Source organism: Bactrocera latifrons, unplaced genomic scaffold, assembly GCF_001853355.1.
Source record: "Bactrocera latifrons isolate USDA-ARS-PBARC rearing strain unplaced genomic scaffold, ASM185335v1 scaffold_436, whole genome shotgun sequence".
Lineage (NCBI taxonomy): Eukaryota > Metazoa > Arthropoda > Insecta > Diptera > Tephritidae > Bactrocera > Bactrocera latifrons.
The window spans coordinates 13436-35641 of NW_017537086.1; the positions used below are offsets into that span (position 1 = coordinate 13436).

At 38.1% G+C, this 22206-nt stretch overlaps 1 long non-coding RNA gene and 1 other non-coding gene across 2 annotated transcripts in view; both read right to left on the bottom strand.

Moving 5' to 3' along the window:
* Positions 1-2517: 2517 nt before the first annotated feature.
* Trnas-gcu lies at positions 2518-2599 on the bottom strand. Its single transcript has one exon. It is a non-coding gene; the product is annotated as a tRNA-Ser (tRNA).
* A 6819-nt stretch (positions 2600-9418) lies between these two features.
* LOC108972887 overlaps positions 9419-22206 on the bottom strand; it is a 49623-nt gene continuing 36835 nt past the window's right edge. The window contains exon 3 of the long non-coding RNA XR_001993676.1: positions 9419-9445. This is a non-coding gene — a long non-coding RNA (uncharacterized LOC108972887). The remainder of the gene's footprint in view (positions 9446-22206) is intronic.

Below are 22206 nucleotides of genomic sequence, written 5' to 3' on the forward strand. Positions count from 1 at the left end.
GCTTTATGTTTACCACTTTTAGCATTTAGTCTCATAGATAACCTCATAGATAAAGCGGTACCGAACGCATGAATAAATTAAATTATTTTATTAAAAAAAACAATCCGAATATGTTCAAGTTGCATTTCTGCTCTGCATCACTTTTATTTATTTTTGACAAAAGTTTTTGACCCAAGTAGCATCTAAATCAAAAGAATAATACGGAAATTGGTTTTAGCAAATGCTGATTAATATTATAATCAAAGAGCTTCTTTCCCAACCATCTTGAGCCACATACATACAACGAATTCCCCAAATTTGCACAATAAAGATTTCTTATTTCTGTCATATGTTATCTACAATTCTGGATAGATAACCATTTCAAAATTCTATCGGATATTTATTTAAAATTTCTATCAAAGCTTTAAATTAGTTTCGTAATAGAAATGATATCGCCAAATTAATAACCTTAAAATTAATTTCTGCAAACAAAAAACTTCCAGCGAATCGTGTAATATTGGCTCCAAACTTCGGCTATAACTTGGAATCAATTTTTAGACAGAAAAAATTTTGAAAAATTCGTTTCGAACTTTCATCAAATTTGGAAATAAATTTCTGTATAGAAAGAAAATTCGACAGATTCGCCCAGTTCGTAGCTTTTTATAATCGTTTATAATTTTAGTTTTTTTCTAAAAACAAAATTTTGTATAGAAACAAGTTCAACAATAAGACATAATGTTAATTTAAATTTCTGTCAAAATTTGAAGTCAAATTAAATATACAAACCCCTTGAAAAAGTCTTTCCAAACTGATTTTATATTTCTATAAAAACAAGAAACTAATTTCTGGACAGAACAAACTTCGAAAAATCGGTCCTATGAACGTTACTAATTTTTATCAAACAATTTTATACTTCGGATAAAAAGCTTCGACAAATCGGGTCAATAAATGTTTCTAGTTCATGTCAAATCTTTCCGGATAAAAAGCTTCGAGCAGAGAATGTAATATTAGCTTCACCTGAAACCTTAAAACCAATTTCTGTGTAAAAAACTTCGATAAATCGGGTCAATAAACGATTTTAATTTTTGTTGTTTTGGTGTGTTCTCGTTGGATCCCGCACAATTTGACAATCGCTCAAAAAATGCTCGTGTGGATTGGTGTAAAGCAATGCTGAAAACATACGATCGCGGTGCTCTTAAAGACGTTTATAAGATCGTCACAGGTGACGAACATGGATCTCTGCGTATAAGCCCGAAACAAAACAGCATTCGACCGTGTGGCTCTTAAAAGACGAGCCAAATCCAACGAAAGTTGTTCGTGGAAGAAGCACTTCGAAGCAAATGGTCGCCTGTTTCTACGGCAAAACTGGTCATGTGGCGACTGTTCCGCTTGAGCAACGTAGGACGGTCAATTATGAGTGGTACACCACCATTTGTTTGCCTGAAGTCTGCGGAGAAATTTTAAAAACGAACAAGAAAAGACGAATCATTTGCACCATGACAATGCGAGCTCTCAACCAGCGCCCTTTTGACCGGCCAAAACGTCGAATTGATGGGTCATCCGCCGTACAGCCCTGACTTGGCACCCAATGACTTCCTTTTATTCCAACACATCAAGAAAATAATGCGTGGTCAACGATTTTCGTCGCCAGAAGATGCTGTTGAAGAATTCAAAAATCCTGTTTTGGAGTTGTCTCAATAGGAGTGGAAAAAGTGCCTCGAAAATTGATTTGAGCGCATGCAAAGGTGTATAAATCTTGATGGAGAATATTTTGAAAAACAATAAAACCATTTTCGTTGATAAATATTCCTATTTTCATTATTAGGCCAGAAATATATATAGCAGCCCTCGTATTAGCTTCACCTTATAATCAATTTTTGGGTAAAAACTTTGAAAAATCAGCACAATAAACGTAATTGTTGCCAACTCTTTTCGGATAAAAAGCTCCAAGCAGAAAGCAGCTTCACCTGAAATCTTAAAACCGATTTCTGAGATATATTCGACCATTACTACTTTAAAATTTCCATCAAATCCTTAAATAAATTAATTTTTGCAAGGACGTCAAAAAATTTGTCAAATCCTTAAGTAGTTTTGTGTATTATAGGCTACAAATTTAATTAAAATTTTGGAATGAATTTCTAAATATAAAAAATTCCGACACACTCCACCAGTATTGATTTGAAATTGCTATCAAACACATGATTGAACTTCCGATTTAAAAAGACTTCGACGAGCAATTCGGGAAATCGTAGCTTCAAGTTTTTATTATATTTTATTTTAAAATAAATTTGGGAATAGAAAAACATCGACAAAATCTAAGTATCCACTTTCCATATTTAAGTAAATTATAGCTAAGCGCCGCAACAAAAAGTTCTCTTCCACAAAGCAGCTAAGCACCCTTAAGCACCCTTAAGCACCCTGAAAAACAAATACTAAATTCGTTAGCATTTTGAAATGAAAATGTGCTTCTTCACACGAACTATTCAAGTAAGAAAACACAAATTGTTTTTAAACAAAAAATTATAAAATAGAACTTTGCGACGAGGATGGGATTCGAACCCACGCGTGCAGAGCACATTGGATTAGCAGTCCAACGCCTTAACCTCTCGGCCACCTCGTCACTGAAGCATCGCTTGTGCTCGCTCAGCAATTACGCTGTCACTGCTGCTCTGTCAGTAGCTAATAATGCCGGCGGAGCATAAATGAAAGAAAAAGTTCAAACCAAACCTATAAAAGAATAAACAAAACAAAGCGCATGACGCAAAGAACACCAGAGTTCTAAAACAATATGTGTGTGTAAAAATAGAAATGCTAACAACAAAGCGTAGAAATAAAATAAAATTAATGAAACTAGAGTCAGAGTCAATAAGAATTCGCTTATCAAATCAACTGCCTCAATTCATAAAGAAATGTCTGTTTGTATGCCAGCTTATCTGTGAGATTACGGTAGTTTTTGTGCGAACACAAAGTGGCACTTGTCAGTACAAAAATATTGAAATCTTAGCGCTTTTAATAAATATTAATTATTTAACACTATTTTCATAAGATTAAATAACTGCAAGCCGACAGCGCAAGCTTTTTCTATTTTTATTTTTTCTTTATAAAATTTATTTCTCATACAAAAATGGATTTAACTAGACGGAAATTATTACATTTAAAAACATAGCCTCCAACTCATGCACCGCAAACGCCACCACTTGCAGCCCACACACATTTTTCTGTAATTTTGTAGGTAGGTATATTGACAGTGGTGAAAAAAATAGTACCATTATTTTATGAAATTAAAAGAAAGTGGTCAAAAAGTAAGCCGAATTTTTTTATAAAATGTTAATTAACCTATTATTTATCAGTTTCAGTCACTTCAAAGACAATTTTTATATTTTAGCGATGAACTAAGTGGAAAAATTAACAAATTTTATTACAGAATAAAAACATTTTGAACTTCACATTCTGTCGAGAATATTATGTACTAAAGAGATAAAAACATTCTTTGAACCTCTAAATATTTATGGCAAAAAGTTCTCCTCAATCTATTTGCAGATCGCTGCAACTCTACCGGTATCAACTGGCCCAGTGAAAGATCGGTTTCGAAGAAAATAATCACTTCGACCTATGGTCTATATGATAATGGTTCTATGTCACATGTGGTCACAAAGGTCATCTTCACGTAATTGGAACCTAGGGTCTTGAGCATGCTTCTGCAAATTGCTGGGCAATATAGAATCACGTATTCTAGAGTTTCCTGTTCCATATCGAAAACGGGCAGTTTGCGCAAGAGACTATACCCATGTTGGACAAGTGCTTTCTGAGCCAACAGTGCTCTGTATAGAGTGTGACAAGGCGAGGAAATTTGTCTCGGGGATGGTTAATCATATCTCTAAACCTTGCAAGGTGGTACCCTCCCAGTAGTAGGTTGGCGTGGCGTATTCCTGCTGTCAGCTGCCAGTGCTCTTCTCTCCACACTCTCTCCTCCAGTTCCTTTATTGTGTGTGGATCCACCCCAATGCATGGTCCTGGACGCTGCCACAGAGGGAGCTAGTTCGTCGGCCAGCTTATTGCCGGCAACATTTTGTCATCAATTGTAAGCGCTTGCAAACTGCTAGGCAGTTCAGCCCTCCTATACACTCTTTCACTAAAAGACCTCATAAGTTCAGATCGCTTTTGGTGCGACCTGACTATCGCTGAGTATAGCGATACGCTGGTTGCGACTGTTGCCTTGGAGATTGATTTGTTCAAACTGACTTATAGCAAGAACTTCTGCTTGAAAGATGGTCGGAAAGTCTAACACTGGATAGTGCTGCCACTCAGTAGTAATAAAGTTTAATAAAGTTTACTCTGTTCGAAATGCTGTCCTTAGGAAGGGCCAGTGATTTGTTTTAGGCTAACGTTTTTTACTTTTTGAGACGACATTATCTTTACCACTAACTATTAAATAAAGAGCGTTTGGTTGAAATAGATGAAGTAGTTTCTGAGGTATGCTCCTTAAAAAATTTAGAGGGTGATACAACGTCCACTTTTCTAATATTTAATTTGAAGCTTAGTTAAGGCTCTTTATATAATTTCATTGAACGGTACTTTATGTTTTTTTTTTTTTAATTGTCTTTTTTTTACTTTATTTTTTAAGATAGATACTATCGGTTAGTAAATTCCTTATCGCATCACGAGTAAACTCAATAGTACTTTCTGTGAGAGAGTGAAATGTTGTCCCAATAGAGAGAATGGAACGTCCCTCAAATAACAGTGTTATGTTCAAATTACTGAACAGAAGACGGTTGAAAAAATTTAAAGTTTTCATATTTGCCAAATAGTAATTGCAATGCTATTTTTTCTACCAGCACTGTATGTACGAATGTGTGTACATAAATATATACATATACTATATACTTTTAGCACAAAATTTAAAAACTTCATTTATAAATTGCTTGTTGCGTTTATAGAAACATTGTATGTGGAATATATGTTTGTATATATGTATGTATATACCGATTCGTATGTAGGCCCACATATATATTCGTGGTTTGGGTATGTATTCGGTGAACTGCCAGAGAGCGGAAACGCAAAGTCAAATAAATTGGCACCAATGCAAGCAATTAAACCTTTGAAATAAATTTGAACCAAAAAAGAAAATAAATTAATTAAATAAACTAGTGTTGATATCCCAAAATATTGGCAAAAGCGAAATAAAAAATTGCGAAAACACAAACCAAAGCGGCAAACAGAAAACCAAAGCAACAACAAACTGCCTGCGGCCTCACATTAATTAATGCTATTAAATATTGCTTTATAAACAGTAAAAAAAAATTACAGAAAAATTGATTCAAATGAGGGCACATATGTACATACATGTGCAATTAAACATAGCAAAAACAACGATTCGGTCCTCTGGCAATTGTAGAAATTTGCACAACATGTGTGCCACCAGAGCCACAGCCGAATAACTAAATATAATTAATTAATGCATATTGGGCATAATCTAATTAAAGCACAGAGCATATTTGCAATAATTATTCCAATTTTATTGGCCTAAGGAAGACGTAGGGTGATCTAAAATTTTCAATTAATTGTGGTTGCATAGATTTACTTTGCTTCCTATTTTGGATAACAATTTTAAGGACGTGTTAGAAGACGAGGTTATCGAATGTATATGTAATAGATAGTCGCCTGCCGCTCTTACATATAGTATGTTTCAGAAAAAAAATGGAGACAACAATCAACAAGGCATCTAAGTTAAAGTTCTTTGGTCAATGGTTCTTTCCCTCTTGATTGACCACGAATGCGCTCCTATCGGTTCTTTGCAACACATATTGGCGCCGATTTTAAACTCAAAGTAAAGTAAGGCATATCCTTATAGCCTTTACACAAACTAATTTTGGTTAACCGTAAAGTGAAGTTGTTCGAGATAGCATACACGCTAAAGATATCAACTGAAATTGTAAATCATCTCATTTGTGTACCAGAAACAACGATGAGTTGATGAACCGGACCGGACCTTGGAGACGGTCAAGCGTATAAACCTGAGGTTTTGTATATATACACACACATATACACTGTGACAATGGATGAAACATGATCGAAGTCAACTGAATGAACTGCACACGATGAACCCACTCCAAAGCGTGGAAAAACGCTACAGTCAGCTGGCAAGTTTATGGCGTCTGTATTTAGGAATGCGCATGGAATTCTCTTTACCGTCTTTAAGCGGAAGGACCATCAACGGCGGTTATTGCATAGTGTAATTGGACCATTTGAAAGACGAAATCGCGGCGGTATTTGAATAAAAAGAAAGTGCTGTATCACAAAGAGAATGCATCGTGTCGTAGTGTCAGTGAAAACGATGGCAAACATCCATGAATTAGGACCCGAATTGCTTCCACTTCCATCGCAAACTCCAGATGTGACCCTCAGCGATTATTTCCTGTTATCAGATCTCTCTAACGCTCTGTGGAAGAAATTTTCATCGAGTGGGGAGATAATCGCTGAAACTGTGGTCTATTTTGAAGCAAATGCCGAATCATACTAAAAAACAAGTAAGGAAGGGCTAAGTTCGGGTGTCACCGAACATTTTATACTCTCGCATGATAAAGTGATAATCGAGAACCGATTTCACCCATATTTGGTACATATCATCAGGGTGTTAAGAAAATATTATATACCGAATTTCATTGAAATCGGTCGAGTACTTCCTGAGATATGGTTTTTGGTCCATAAGTGGGCGACGCCACGCCCATATTCAATTTTTAAAGAAAGCCTGGATGCAGCTTCTTTCTGATATTTATTCCGTAAAATTTAGTGTTTCTGACGTTTTTTGTTAGTCGGTTAACGCACTCTAAGTGATTTTCAACATAACCTTTGTATGGGAGGTGGGCGTGGTTATTATCCGATTTCTTCCATTTTTGAACTGTATATGGAAATGCCTAAAAGAAACGACTCTATACAGTTTGGTTGACATAGCTATAGTAGTTTTCGAGATATGTACAAAAAAGTTAGTAGAGGGCGGAGCCACGCCCACTTTTCCAAAAAAAAATTACGTCTAAATATTCCCCTTCCTATTGCGATCCTTTGTGCCAAATTTCATTTTAATATTTTTATTTATGGCTTAGTTATGCCACTTTACACGGTTTCGGTTTCCGCCATTTTGTGGGCGTGGCAGTGAGCCGATTTTGCCCATCTTAACTTCTTATGGAGCCAAAAAATACGTGTACCAAGTTTCATCATGATATCTCAATTTTTACTCAAGTTACAGCTTGCACGGGCGGACGGACAGACGGACGGACGGACAGACAGACATCCGGATTTCAACTCTACTCGTCACCCTGATCACTTTGGTATATATAACCCTATATCTGACTCTTTTAGTTTTAGGACTTACAAACAACCGTTATATGAACAAAACTATAATACTCTCTTTAGCAACTTTGTTGCGAGAGTATAAAAAGGTATCGAAAAGTTGGAGGATCACTGTGATAGACCGGATACGCTTTCAAATGACGAAATGAGTTGAATTCCGACGTGACTTATGGTCAACATAATCGGCCAACTGAACGCACTATTCGCTACACCATCACACTTCTTGAGACCCAACTTTCATTATTGGATAATGAATTTCAGTGAAGAAAATATATCATACGTAGCTGAGAGTGTACACAAAGACCGTGGAGTATCGATTTGGTGTCATTCACAGCAACTCGGACTAACATATGGAGCGACTTTGTGCATTTTACATCGCGATCGTAAATTGAAAGTGTACAAAATACAGTTTGTGCAAGAATTTTAATCCGCTCGAACTTTCCAAGCGACATCTCATCGCACTATGGGCTCTTGAAAAGTTGCAAGAAGATCCAATGTGGTGGAGCCAAATATTGTTCAGCGATGAGATCTATTTCTGGCTCAATGGGGATAAAGAAAAGCAAAATTTGCCGCATCTGGGACGAAGAGCAACCTGGAGGGATTCAAGAGCTGCCATTTCAACCAGAAAAAAAACGATTTGGTGTTATTTGTGGGCCGGTGGAATCATCGGTTCATATTTCCTTAAAAATGATGTCGGTCAGAACGTAATCGTCAACGGGAATCGTTATAGCGTCATGATAACCGACTAGTTTATGTCTGAAATTGAAACTCGGCGCTTCGTTGACATTTGGTTTCAATCAATGGATTTATAGAGAGAACACTGTGATAACAAACCGTTAGACTTTTTCTTGAAGGTATATTTAAAGTAGAAAGTCTATAACAATCTCGCTTTGATTCAGAACTTGGAGTAAAACATTAAGTGTACCATTTGCGAGTTACCAGTCAAAATGCTGGAACGAGTCATCCAAAATCGGACTCAACGAGTGGACTATCTGAGACGTAGCCGCTGCGAAAAGATAATCTTCAAAAAGTAAATGCCAAATAATGTTTTTTCGAATGATAATGAAATTTTCGCATTAAAATTAAAGTTGCCATTTTTTTTTTTTTAAGTAGGGAACATCGACTTTTCAGCGCAATAAATTAAAGGTTAAACAAATCAGAAATATTGAATCAAAATCAAAAATAAAAAATAAGAAAGATAATACTTTCAACCGTAATTGCAGGCAATTATTAACTGTTTTAACTCACTTAATAGACTGTCAGAGAAATATGTTGTCAATCAACATATTCAAATATAATCGAATGAAATCAAATACAAAAGTCATTAAACAAAACAAATGGAAAAACAAGAGAACTTTTGGTGCAAATTTGCATACAAAATAAATACAGAGAACAAAATTGGAAATTTATAAAATGTGGATATGCTTTTATGCACCGAATCTACGCTTGGTTGATACTAAGGAATATTTATGTGCAACTGTGCAAATGATATTTGTAAAACTCGATATACATAGGAATATTTAAAATTGTTCATCTTCCGTATGTCTATACAAGACTGCTCAAATGTTGACACACAATTTGCCATTTATCGAATTAAATTTAAAAATTAATTCGTTCAAAACAAACAAAAATCTATTTTATCAGAACAATTAAAGTAGCCTTAGGATAACATGCGTATAAATAAATAAATGCAAATTTACTAGTACAGATTTACTAATTGAATGAAATATCTGAGATAAGCTGATTTTTCGATATAGCAATTTTACATTTGGGGAGTCGGGAATAAGTCGGAAAATCATACTCGCCTTAGCTGAGTAACTTGACAGCTTGATTGCGGTTCGTGTGATGAGCTCAGTGGTTCATTGGTTCAAAGCTCAGCTAAAGCAAGCTAAAAAAATATGAAAAACTCGTTTCCTAGTGGATTTTTCTCATGGCGGCCGTAAAGCTCTAACTCCGAATTAGAACATTTTTACCTCAAATTTCACTTTATTTATATGTAGTGCTTTTGATATTCAGTTTTCGAGATCATCTACGTAGGATAGTTCAAAGATAAGTTAAGTTTATTGTTTAAAATTATAGATTAGAAACTTACCACCTTGTGTAGAAAGATTTACTGCTTCTGAAATGAAATTTAAAATATATGCAAAGTTAAGAAAAATTTATACTTTTTTACATGATATTTTGTTTTTATGTACTAATATATAATATTATAACAAACAAGACTACTGAGTCGACTAGAGTTCAATTGAAATTGAAACAACTCAACTTTTGTCAATAAGAACTACAACCAATTTCAGTCGCAATACTTTCTATATTGTTCTATTTGTTCCATATACCAAGTGCACTGGTATGAAATGCGAGTTAAAATACAAATGGGTTAGTAGAGAATATTTGTTGTGAACGAGCTTTAATTTTTTTCTGTTTGTCGACATAACATTGGTCGAACATATTCAATAACCTCACAGTCATTGAACAAACAATATCATATTTTCATCATTGTGTTGAGAATGCCAAATTTTGTACCGAAAAGTGATTATATGTGAAAAACTTTAATTTCAAGTTTCCAGAGAGATACTGCAAAAGGTACCATAGAACGCTAGTCAAGTGATCATGCTCCGTCAGAAGCAACATGCAAAAGATAATTTCAATGGATCTGAGATAATGATATTGATGTGAGAAGTGAAGAACGTGGAAGACCACTATACAAGATTGAAGACGCCGAACTGCAAGTAATGTTGGATGAAGATGATACTTTGAGTCAACAGCAAATGGCAGCCCTGTTGCACAACGAACAATTTCAGACCGTTTGAAAGCTATGGGGAAGATACAGTTTTGCATCGAATTGTCATTGGCGATGAAAAGTGAATTTAATTTAAGAATCCTTTCTTTTTTATTGGCGTAGACAACGCTTACGCGGTTATAGCCGAGTTAACAACAACGCGCCAGTCGTTTTATTTTTGCGCAATTTGGCGACAATTGAGAATTCTAAAAGTAACCAATTCATTCTCCACCTCCTTTTTCCAACGGTCTCCTCTGCTTCACCTGGCGACTACTGTGTGGAGTATTTTCAAAGCTGAAGGGGTTTCATCCATACGGATGCATGACCTAACCAGCGTAGCCGCTGTCTCGTTAATTCACTGAACTATGCCTTTCGTCTTATAACTGTAAGTCTCTTTGTTCCTTCGAATGCGATATTCGCCGCAAAACCTTTCTCTCGAACCTCTTCACAATATAGCAGGACGAGAATAATGAGTGACTTATAGAGTTTGATCTTTTTTTCCGTTGGGAAAGGATTTATTATTATTATTATTTTCTCAAGCAGTAGATTGAAGAAGTGCCACGATAGATAGAAACCTCGTATGGTATTGATCGGCTTGGAGAGGTCTTTCCAGATCCTGGCGGAGGTTTTGGTTTTGCTCATCGTCAGTTTACATAGCCGTATTAGTTTTGCGAGGATACCGTCTTTTCACGGGTCTTTTCTAAGATTTGGAGCATGGTAAATATCTGGCCAGAAATTTATTCTCCAGCGCTAAAGCCACACTGGTAAGGTCCAATCAGTTTGTTGGCGGTGAGCTTGAAATCTTCCCCACAATACGCTCGATAGAGCCGTTTATGCGATGTTGAGGAGGCCTTTCTCCTGTTGGATTTGTGCAGACTGTGGGACTCTGTTTTTGTGAATTGGCCATGGCACACTTAAATTCCATACGTCGGGCATGCTTTCGTCCTACGTCCTCCTTTTTTGGGACACATTTCACAATTAATCGTGTTATTGTCGGACAAAAGTTCAAAATAAATGATCACTTTGAAGTCCTATCAAGCAGAAACATAACCTTATTTTGATGATCTATTTCCCTTTTTTCCAGTCTATGATTTTATACGCTTTACATTGGACTTTTCATCGATTCAAAAAAGGATCACTGCTTTGATGGGGTATTTTAAGCAAATTGTTCAGAATAATGCGTAGAACATTTCCCATATACGCGTTTTCATTAAAAAAGACCCGCTCTAATTTGGTATAGATTATTAAATATATAAGTAACTGTAATTACGCACGCTATCATATATTTATTCATTTATTAATAACGCTCGTAAACTACACCACTCGAGTGATAAAATCGTACAAACAAATACTTATATATATATATATGTGTACATACAGACAAGTACCTACAGACATACATTTACAGTTATTCATGCCTGAATACACATTTTAAACAGCCGTAATAATAGTAATAACAACAAAATCGTTATATTCAGCGATGACGCATATATTTATCACCTGCAAACTCATTTAAACACCTACAAACGCAGCTATTTAATATATATACATTTATGTCTGTAGGCATGTAAATGAATTATAATTTATGTATGTAAGTACATATTTACAAACGTCAACTCATTTCACACCTCAAAGGCAAGAAAGCAGTTGAATAGGCAGTAAAAACATGTCGTCGTCGACGGCACCAGCAGCAAAATTGCTCGCTCACACACATACACATGCACAAATGTGATTACAGACTTGCATGCATGTATATTGCTCGTGGAGAACATTTTTCATTCCATAAATTCACAGTAACATTGCGCTCATCATAAATGTCGAAATCAGCGTCAGCGCCACTGTCGACGTCAGCGTCAGTGTCAACCCGGCAATGGCTTTGTAAATGGCAAATGGCTCACGTCATTCATGAAAAATGTTGCTGCTGCTGCAGTCATCAAATGTTAAAGTGCAAAAGCAAGACGGGCGGCGGAAGGGGCGGAAGAGGCGAAAAAGCAAATGTTGTTGCAACATTATAATGAGAATAATTAAATTTCATTCAAATGGCTGGCTGAAAAAGCAGGTATCTGACTACTGGAAGGAAGCAGCTGCCAAGCTGCAGTTGAGAGGCAAGCACATTCAGTCACATATTCATGCAACAGCACACACACACACACACCAGCGCGCATAAGACAGTTCATTAGTTGTAAGTTAGTCAATCAGTCAGTCAACTCTGCAACCGCACCACCACTACAGGCGCGTGAGAACTTATGCATATGTCTATGTATGTGTTTGAGCTTTGTAGATGAAGTACGCATCAGTCAGTTAATTAAGCATAGAAAATTGTGCAGTGCAAATTAACATTTTCCACACACAAGCACTTGGACGCACGCACGCACGCACGCACTCACGTACGCCGGAAGAGCGTGCCCGTGGCAAAACTTTACCCGCTTTTTCCGCACAAAACAGAAATTAATATGAAATGCGGTGAAAGAAGAGGCAGAAAATATGAAAAATATTGAAATTAAATTCTGCCTCTGCGTTTGTAATAAAGCAACAGCGGCAACAGAGAGCAGCAGCAGTGGCAACAAAGTTCACGCAATTGCCATTTTCATATACGCGGGGCGTTTCGTGACAGCTGCCCGAGCAAGAAACGTTTATGGCGCATTTTACACCTCGACAGGCAGCGCATAGTGATTGCAACGCGCTTAACTATTGTGGCGACTCGACTAAATGATTAGCTTCAACATCATATCATCATCACAATCAACATATGATCATCACTGCATGAACACAATCATGAAATCATCATCATCACCAGCACTATATGATCATCTTCATCTGCTTATAATTTCTCTGAGCCCGTATAACTTCAGTAGATATGTATACGAGGATGGTCTGACCAGTACGCTGCACTCATTAACGCTTCAACTTCTTTAGCGCGCCTGAAAAATAATTTTTCCTGGAGTGCCAATAACTTCCTCATTTGCCTAAAATTTCTACCCGGCCAATGACTTCTGCAAGTTTGGGAATAAAAAGTAGATGTATGTGGTCCCAATATGAAGAGTATGTTGGATGAGGCTGTGGATCGTAGGCTTAATTGACCAATTTGGACGAGACAAAGTGTTAGCAAAAGTGTGAACTCATAGTTAAACATTTTTTCTTCGGCAAATAGGACCGAGTTTCCAACGATCCCACGGCAAATCGGCCCGATAAGTCATCATAGAAGAGCCTTATGACCGTATTGTCTTTCCTCAAGTAGTCGATGCGAATCACACCTTGTGAATCAGGCCGATAGAACAGTCTTCCATTTTCGTCCTTCGTTTCGACCGTCCTCTATTATGTAGTAGATACCAGTGGATCTATGTTTCGTCGATTGTCATGAAACGATGTGGACACTCTTTCCGGATTGTGCGTAAAAATTACGTAAAAAATGCTGTGAATTGGTCCCAAGGTTGGTGTACACGACATCTTCTCTAGTCCAATTCACTGTCATGCATCTATTTGCAGTGCACTTAGTAGTGGTTCACTAAAAATGAAGTTAGACCTTAAAAGTCACTGTATAGAGAGTCCTTTTTTATTGGCGAGGACACCGCTTACGCGGTTACAGACGAGTTCACAACAGCGCGCCAGTTCTGCCTTGGAGATCGATTGGAGATCCCAAGTGTAGCCACGACTTTCTCCACCTGGTCTTTCCAACGGAGTGGAGGTCTTTCTCTTCCTCAGCTTCAACCAGCGGTTACTGCTTTAAATACTCTCAGAGTTGAAATGTTTTCATCCATTCGGACCACATGACTTAGCCAACATAGCCGCTATCTCTTAATTTGTTAAACTATGGCAATTTTGTATATTTCGTTCCATCGAATCTTCCGCAGAACCTTTTTCTCGAGTACTCGTAAAGCTTAGATGTTGTCATAGTCCATGCCTCTGCACCATATAGAAGGACGGGAATAATGAGTGACTTGTAGAGTTTGGTCTTCGTTCACCGAGAAAGGGCTTTGAGAAGAATTCAAGCGCTCTTTAATTTCACTGCGCGATTTCCTTCTAAAGCTATGATAGCTACATCAACCAATATTGCGAATACGCCCACTCTCTCAAGCGATCAAAACAAAACTACTAGTCAGATGCAGCTGATATTTTGAAACATTAGTCTTTATTTATCGCACCTTCCTCGCATATATATATATATCTATTTTTAATTCTTCTCAAAAATATATTTATGTGAATACCCACGAACGTCATCATCATCGCACGGCACGCTCATCGTGTTATTATCGCGCACGTCACAGCTGTGTAGCCACAACCACAGCCAAAGACCAGCTGTAGCAGCGGCAGCAGTCAGTGGTCGCGTTTTAACTGCACGTATTGCCCAGCGACCGCATGAAAAAGTTCGCTTGCACGTTTATAGTTCAAGGTAGTCTAGCGTGCGGTGTATTCTTTCAGTCATTTCCGCTTGACATCCTACTACCAGAAGCTGGCTTTGAGCGCTCAAGCGCACACAAACACCAGCACCGTGCATATTGACGCCAACACTGAAAAGTACAAGCTTGTAATGCCGGTGGCAGTGAACACTGAAAAAGTTGTGTGCGCCGCGCTACACACAGTGGAGTGGAGATTGTTGAATGCCAAATTCAATTGATTCCAAACTCTAATAGTGACTATCGTTTCTTTTTGTTTTTTTTTTTTTTTTTGTAGTTTATAACAAACACGCACGGGGAATGATGAGTGTTGAGTGTAGACCGCGACTATTTGTCGACCTTTGGACCCTGAGTTTGTGTAAAGCGAATCAATTTGGCTGAATGGATTTGAGCAGATCGATAGCGGCTTTAAAATTATGGATCTTGTTTGTTCAATTCATTACTCTACAATGGTTTTTGAAGCGATGGCAGTTGTAGTTCATTCCCAAGATGCCAAATATGAAATAGAAATCGTACAGATTATTCATAGATATAAAGAGCTAAGGAGCTTAGTTCGAGTTCAGAACGCTCAATTACTTCTAGTCTGAATTCAGCATGCTAAGTAGTAAAATGAGATACGTTGCGATCTCCGCTCTCTGCTTTACGTTGCTGTGACAACAAAAAATATTCAACAAATAATTCCGAGAAATGCTGTTGAGTTGACAGACCTTCGGGAAATAAAGTCTAGCCCAGTTCGGTTACTTCCCCCTCCCTATGCTTTCACATACTATCGCTAAATATTATTGGAAGAGAATATCAAGGCGCAATATAGACCCATCTCGGCTCGAAACACCTGCGAGTGATTTGTGGGCGAGGCGAATTCGTTGGAGAAGAGTTGCAGTGAGCTTTTTCACAGATAGGTCTACAGTCGGGTGACATCATGAACTCTAGTTTCGGACTTCTAGACTTGCAACCGGAGGTGGCTGCCATGAAGCTAGCGGTATAAATACCGCTCGGCACTCTGATAACCAAACTAATCAAAGAAATACTGATCCCCGGCTGCAGAGCAATCGCTGGAAACTGTAAAGCCGATAAGCCGGCTAGGCAGAGACCACAATCTCATTACACTGGTATCGAGTCGGTTGTTCGATTTTCAAATAGTTTGAGGTTGGCCTGAATTTGATCAGTAGCGAAGACGGAACTGAAGGCCATCCCGAAAAGTGACACTACAACCAGTGTTTCGAAGATTGTAAAATACGTTGGCATAATGTACATCTAGTGGGGATTACTTTGAAGGGAATGAAATTGATTTGGAAGAATAAATAAAATTTTCAAAATAAATACAATGTCACCTTATTTTTTGGGCGCAGTTATGTGGTCCTACCGAACTCTTCAAGAATCTGTTCAATTTATTACTTAAAACATTCCACAGTGCGTTTTCAGCTAACAGGAATTGTCCCGTTACTTTCAACCTTTACCGTTGCACGTTTACTTTTACTTCGCTTGTCGCTGCATTGGTTACGACAGTGCAGCTACACACAGGCGTACAAACAGCTTTTTTTGGCGGCAAAGTGTTTGCAGCATCAAAACACAAAAGAGCCTGCACTCACATGAAACTCACACAGACCCACTGGCCTAGCGCGAACACTTGGCCCTCCCACGCGCACACGCCGGCCCGTATTTATGTACGCACTTGTATGTCTGTATGTTGAGATTTCCATAGCGCTACAAAGCGAATTCACTTAAGTAACGTGAAGTGGAAAAGTTTTCTGCTTCGGTGTTGCATGTGCACTTGCCTGACTGGTTGGTTGGCGAGTTAGCGACCGTGGACGACCGTTGACGACCATTCGCTCGCTGCACCGCGCTTTTATTCATTCAGCGAGTTAGCGAGTTAGTCACAAATTTGCATAGCGCAAGCAGACCCCGCACGGCGCATAACCGCTGGCCGAACCAGGCGAGCATCTAACTGCAATGACAACTACAGCAACAATGTCGCTGAGCCATTTATGCAAACAATTGTCCACCGGCTGTGGTTTCGGTTGCTGCAACACAAGTAGGCGTGTGTGTGTGTTTGTTTGCCCGAATCCACCATGACGTGGGACCCAGCTGCGCGCAAATTAGGTCCGTTTTGTGCAATTCACGTGTGAGCGTGTCGCAACGAGTTGGCAAAGTTTCATGGCCCTTATACTCCCCACGCCACCAAGCACTACTCGACCAGGTATGTACTTGTTCCGAGTATACACACACAGCATTGTCGACGGTGGACGATAAACTTTGCGGTTAAGGTGACACACATTAAGCGCGGAGAGAGCTAAATTACCAGCGAAAAATGTACGCAAACACCTTGACATACACGTTACGGCCTAAAATACTCGGTTGAGACTAGTTGCTGATAACCCACTCGGAAACGAGGGTAACTTGTTATTAAGTACAGATCCCACAAATCGAGGGATCGGCTAACTTGAACCTTCAGTTATGCCAAGTTTACACAAACTGAATAATTGTTTACCTAATAAAAATTTTCTAGGAGCCCTGCAGCAATATTGGTGTCTGTTTAAATGAAATTGCTTGGAGTTCGAGAAACAACTTTGTTATATATGTATTTTATAGAATACATCTGGAAATCACGCCGAGTAATCGTTCTAGTCCATTGAAATTTCTTAACCTAAACCAGACCTGCCAAAATTTGCTTTATTTTTCCTACAGACCTCTTTATTGGCAGGAAATGACAACTCTATTTAACAGCGTTACTTCCAACACTGACACGTCAATAGTTTATTTTTGGCTAACATTGAAAAATGGCCACAGTTAATACAAAGGTCAGCGTTAATCACGATCAGCCAAAGGAAACAAAGCCTTTGATTTAGAATATAGTTAGAGACGCACTAAAGGTTCCACATTTAGAACTGCACGCAAAGGAAATGACATTGGAAAGATATATGTATGTACTTCTTCTCTTTCATTGGCGTTGAAACGCTTACAGGGATATAGCCGAGTTAACAATAGCGCGCCAGTTAACAGCAGTGTGCCAGTCGTTTTTTCAATTCAAAATACCAAATGCAGCTAGGTCCTTCTCCACCTGGTCTTTCCAACGGAGTGGAGGTCTTTATCTTCCTCTGCTTCCACCCGCAGGTACTTAATCGAAAACATACAAAACTGAAGTATTCTCTTCCAACCTGACAACAAGACCTAGCTAGAGCCGCCGATGTCTCATGATTCGCTGAACAAAAACAAAAACAATTTTGTTTTATACCAAAAACTGAAAATATTGCAAACTTCTATAAATAAAGTAACTGTAATCGGATGCAATGCTGCATTTCGTGTATTTATTATGAATTCATATGCAAATCGGCATAGTAAAAAATGGAACTAACTCATTCATGAGATTAAATGTGCAGTTATTAATAGCAGAGGAAACCAAATGTCATCACAATAATTTTTATGGCCACACAGCAGCGTAATTAGAACGAAAACTGGTCAGACAAGTCAAGTGGAAAACGTATTAATTGCACCGCGTCCTACTACATAGCGCATAAGCTACTCCACAACAACAAAAAAGTGTACGCGCTACACCCAGACCGCCTACACGCCGCCAACTCTCAAGCGTTTGCCCGTATTTTGAGGCTCGGTAAAACGACGTCATTAAGGCATATTATAATTTACTAGTACAAGTCTTGGTCGTTTTTCGCGCGCACGAGGTCGGCGCTCTGCAACACTACAACAGCAACAATACCACAACAACTACGTACAACTGTAAGTAGGCAGTAAGCATATTCACACGCGTTACAAGTAGGAGCAGCGAAATGAAATAATTAAGAGCAATTTTCAGCGAAAGCAAAAGCAAAGGCAAACGAATGCAAAGCACAACAAAACTTAAATTTAATGACGTAACTTGCTTGTAATGCCTTCCCATGCACTTTATTTGCATAAATATTTCATGCAAATTTTGCATTTGATATTTCGCTTTTTGTGTTTTTGTAAGTAAAGCATGGCGCAGCGCAAGTGACACCAAAAATAGCGTGCTTTGCGCTGTCTTCTTCTTCTTTTTCCACTGCTTATTGCGCAAACTATGAATGTTTGATGTGTTAATGTCGCCTGCCATTTGCCGCCTCACGTCTTCTGCGACGGGCGCTGTCAGTCTGCTGGGACAGCGGCGGCCGCTCCGTTTTCGAAAACTGTGCAAATACGCGAATGAGCCAAGTAGCGGTAAATGACAATTGTTTCTCGTGCCCTCTGCCTGTTTAAAATGCTAACGGTAAAGTATTGCACTCCACCCACTCGCTCTCTGGGTGCTTACGAGGGGCTCAACAAAAATAAATAAATGTGAAAAGAAAAAATGTCTCGCTGTGGGTAAAAAAAAATGCGCCTGTTGACAGTTTTTCATTTCTCCAGCTGTCAAACATTACAAATATGTGTACGCTCTGCACACTCTGTAGAAAAGTTACGCGTCTATACACTATTTAGTATTTGACTCTTTGAGTTTGTTCTTTCGCCAATTATCTTAACATGGGGGAATATAAATAGTACGAAATGCTCGACAAATAACTCCACTTTTGCATAGTGTGAGCATGATTAGACCGTTATTTGTTAGTTTACATAATGGTGGTATTCACGTCACAAAAATAAGAAGAAACCTTAAATTCAATTTTACTTGAAGATTCCATACAAGAACAGCTATATGCTATAGTTTTTCGAAACGGACGGTATCAACAGATGAACAGCGTCTTTGGAAGAATTGGGCATGCGCATAAAGATATCTCAAGAACTAAGAAAGAAGTTTATGACATTGACTATGTCAATGTCCTCGTATATCTCGTACAAATCCATCTCCTACGGTATTCGCTGTTTCCAGCCAAAGGTCCATAAATATTTCGCAGAACCTTTCCTTAGGAAACTCATCACGCCTATTCATCAGATGTTGTCATCGTATATGCCTCTGCACCATATAGCAGGACGGTGATGATGAGTGACTCGTAGAGTTTGGTCTTTATTCTTCTTTACTTTACTTTGCTTCTCCAATACACACTCTGCCGGAAGTAGCACCTAACGGCAAGTTTTTCTGCGTTGAATTTCGAGGCTGACGTTGCAGCTGGTGTTATTGCTGGTTCCAAAATAGACGAAATTGTCTACGACTTCGAAGTTATGACGTTGAAGTTAGTCAGGAGGAAAAAAAACTGTTTCTTTTCGGGATTTAGCAATCCTCTTGTTGCAATTTGGCAACTCTTAACTTCATCGCAAAGTTTGGCATGAAACTCCCTCAAGAACCAATGCTTATCGATATTATGATGAATTCAATCGAGATCATAAATCGTGAAGGTCTTTTAAAATTAGTTGTTATACCGGAAACTATTGATGCTGGGCGTAAACTAAATGCTAAAACAAAAAATAGCAGTGTTTCAAAACACGTTTATGACATCGCGACAGGTGATAGATCATGGCCCAAAGAAAGTTGTTCGCGCACTTCTAAGCATTTCTAAGCAAATTGTTGTCTGCTTTTTTTTTTTTTAACTTTTCACATATTTCGGCAGCATAACACCAGAACAACACACAACAGTGCTTTACGAGTTGGTTTTCAAGAACTCAGGAAAACCAACTGGCGAAGTCCGTACAGTCTTAACTTGGTATCGAATTACTCCTTTATATTACAATTCGTCAAAAGCAAACAAAGACATCAACGGTCTTCGCGACCTGGAGAGGAGGTTGATGCGTTCAGGGCGCATGTTTTGGACTTACCTCAATCAGATGGCAAAAATTATTCGACAATCGTTTCCAACGCATACGAAATGCGATATATACGCAGAGAGTTTTCAGAAAACAATAAAGCAATTTTCGGTGATTTATATATATTTTTTTTTCTTTACCTGAAATATAAAATTCAACCCTCGTATATCAACCATATTTTTATATATACCTGTAACCCTAAAAGTACCATATTATAAGCAAAAGTGGCCTGATAAACCATTCATCGCACTGAGGAATGGGGCCGAAAACAAAATTTTGTTTCTTTATCTTCAAGTACATCGATGAATGTAATAAATTTTTTGGAAAGATCAGGTTTAAATTGACCTGGCTACACCTTGGTATGTCCAATTGGCGTCAAACAGCGAAAGGAAAGAACGACTGATGCACTGTTATAAAGTCAACTATAAACGCGTAAGCGGTGTCTACGCCATTAAAGACAAAGAATGCGGTAAAAATACGATCCTCTTGAAACGCCCAAATCAAAAAGTTAAGACAAGTTGGAGAAAGTTATGTAAAGAGCAATATTATTATACGACAAAAACTATTCTGTACTTTATATTTTTGTAGCAGATTTAGCGAAACTATTAGACCAGCATCTCGTTTCACTACATCCGACTACTTAATGGATTAAGAAAACACATAACAAAAATAAAAAAAAACCAAGAACGAGCCAACTAGAAATAAATAAAATAATAGACGGCCAGTAAGTGATATATTTGCAAACAAAAGATAGAAAATCTATCAACGAGCTGCAAACATCAAATCGAACAAAAAGTGAAACCACCAAAGACGACCGCAAAACGTTTTGTTCAATGCTAGAAAAACAATCCGACCAAACCCGCAGGGAAGCGCAGAAAACAGCTACGAGCCTTAACGCTCTAGAATGCTAAACCCAAAAACAATAGAATAAAACTATACGTTTGAGTAGCAAAAAACAAAACCAAGGAAAGGAGCAAGTTGTAGCAAAGCTTAAAATTATAATCGCCAAAAGAGTGTGGGAATTGGCCGGAGGGTGGAGTGTTGCCGCGTAGAACGCCTCGTTAAATGCGTCAAATGAAATACCCCAGTCGTGGCCATCAGCCGTCAGTTGGCAAAAGACCACATACATTCGCATACCACAACTTGTATGTGGGTCAAACCAAAAATAAATAAATAAATAATATATAGTATGTAGAATAAGTGCTAGAAGGAAAATCCAGCTACAAAGAAAAAAACAGCCGCAAAGCAATAAACAAAAAATACCGAGAACAAAGTATATGTTTGTCATAAAGTAAGGAAGCCTTTAAGAAGTGTTATGTATTCTAAAGAAAACGAGAAAAAACGAGAGTAAAAGTGAAAAGTAAAAGTGCAGAAAACAGTTTGCTCTTCAATGCTTCAACGGGGACTTTGATTTCTGCACCGAACAAGCGACAGCGCGCATACGGCACCCACAGAAATGCATGTGCGTACCCATTTTCCCTGCAAGAAATGCGAAGTGGAACAATTTCTGGTACAAAACTTCCTACCGGATCTACGTACATTATAGATATGCTTCAATTAATGTATGGAGAAGTTAGCTTAGGCCTCAGAGTTGACTCTGGCATTGGAGATTTATGGCATTCCACATGAACAGTTAAGGCGCGGGAGAGTGCCTTTCTTTGTGCCATTTGAGAAGTTTTACAGTTTTAAACAATTGCGATTTGCAATCCCAGAGAGTAGTTTACTGGAACTGATAATAAATAGTGATTTTTCTCTCAGAGTGAATGATCGTCTTTGCCCGAGAACATATCTAGCTAACCCAACGGTTATCTCGTTAACGACAGCTGAAAGAGCTGAGTATCATATGATAGTTTTCTTCGCCTGGCAAATTGTGTAGGACTGGATAGTAGTTCTACTAAAATATGGAAAACTCATAAAGAGAGGCTGAATTGGTATGCATTTTTCAGTTATTGGATTAATATAAAACAATATATTAAGTTTAAATAAGCCATTTTCCTACAGGGTACC